At 39.8% G+C, this 1552-nt stretch overlaps 1 protein-coding gene across 1 annotated transcript in view; it reads left to right on the forward strand.

Annotated features, from left to right (window-relative positions):
• Nucleotides 1-1552, forward strand: part of C9 (complement C9) — a 59033-nt gene that overhangs the window by 38938 nt on the left and 18543 nt on the right. The window lies entirely within an intron of this gene.

A 1552-nucleotide genomic window follows, 5' to 3' on the forward strand; every position in this document is an offset into this window, starting at 1 on the left:
AAAATAATAATAATTTATAAATTATCAAGGGTTCATGAGGGAGAGGGGTGTGGGGAGGGAGGGGGAAAATGAGGAGCTGATACCAAAGGCTCAAGTAGAAAACAAATGTTTTGAGAATGATGATGGCAACAAATGTACAAATGTGCTTGACACACAATGGTTGGATGTATGGATTGTGATAAGAGTTGTACGAGCCCCCAATAAAATATATATTTTTTAAAAGAAAGTTTAAAAATCCAGATTCACTGCCATTGGGTCAATTCTAATACATGAGAACTGTCATTTTACTATCAGCCTTAAGTATTACCTAGCCTCTTCATTTTAGAACAATGGGAAGTGAAAAACGATTCTCTCCATATGGCGGTGTTCGTAGTACTGCACACGCCAACCGTCTGTGGACGTGCATTCGTTAGTTAGTGCACTACTTTGCTGACCAGTGGCCAAGGCCATGGGAAGACAAATATCTTGAGGAAAAGTCTCCTTTTATCCCCTAATTGTCAATAGAGTACTGAATGGGGTAGTGGTAGTACTGTCCACCCAGGGAGAAGATGACCAAACCCAACTCCGCGATCTAAGACCACCTCATTTTGATATCCCTAATCCACCTTTGATATTAAGTCAATGCATGACCTTATTTTTTTAATGTAAGTAACTTTGGCACAAATATTCCTTTCAACCATTGATCCTTAGCAGATTTACAAACATGAGACAATTCTATACTTATCAGCTTTTACTCTCATCAATAGATGAGAGTAAGAAGGCAATCAAGAGTGGGAGAAGCTTGGGCATTGCTTTTTTTTTTCCTTTTTATTGTGAATTAGGTGAAGGTTTACAAAGTGGGTTTTACAGAATGTAAAATCATAGTTTTACTTTCAACAATCCATATCTATCCAGATTCAACTCATCCATTAAAATCCCCTCAGTGTGCCATCATGGTCCTACTTCCTTCCTGTTTCCAGTTTCTAATTCTCTTTGCCTGACCTTTGGAATCTTGCCCTTGAGTAAACGCTGCCCTTTTGCTTGTAAATAATTGCGTGCTCTGACTTGGAGGTGAGCTCCATGTTAGACCTAAAGGGTAAGGGCCATCCTCATGCGAGTCCCACCAAAGTCCCATCCGTTTCTATCTGACCTCTAAGTCTTGCTTTGAAGTTCTGATTCATGATTCGAAGTTCTGTTCCACATTTTTCCTTTCACTTTATACATGGCCGTTTAAGGTAATCTTTTCAGAGCAGTTGGTAGTGGGAGCCAGATACTACCTAGTTCTGGCCACAGCATTATAGAGATTGATGTTTGTGTGGGCCGCTATTCCATTGGACTGATGATTTCTATGGATCGTCCATGTTTGTCATTTTTCTCTCTTTTGGATGGGAAGAGATGAACAGCTGCACCTGAACAGGCTGCTCACAAGCTCCTAAAACTCCAGTCACTACTCACCAAATTAGGATGTAATACAAGATCTTTGAGAAGTATGTCAGGGTGTTGATATTTCTAAAGCGTTGCATGTCGCCATGATTAGAAACCATTAACAAATGAAAACTGGACTTATCACAGA

Source organism: Echinops telfairi, unplaced genomic scaffold, assembly GCF_000313985.2.
Source record: "Echinops telfairi isolate 266 unplaced genomic scaffold, ASM31398v2 ScPeMD7_7469;HRSCAF=8507_1, whole genome shotgun sequence".
In the NCBI taxonomy this organism is placed as follows: domain Eukaryota; kingdom Metazoa; phylum Chordata; class Mammalia; order Afrosoricida; family Tenrecidae; genus Echinops; species Echinops telfairi.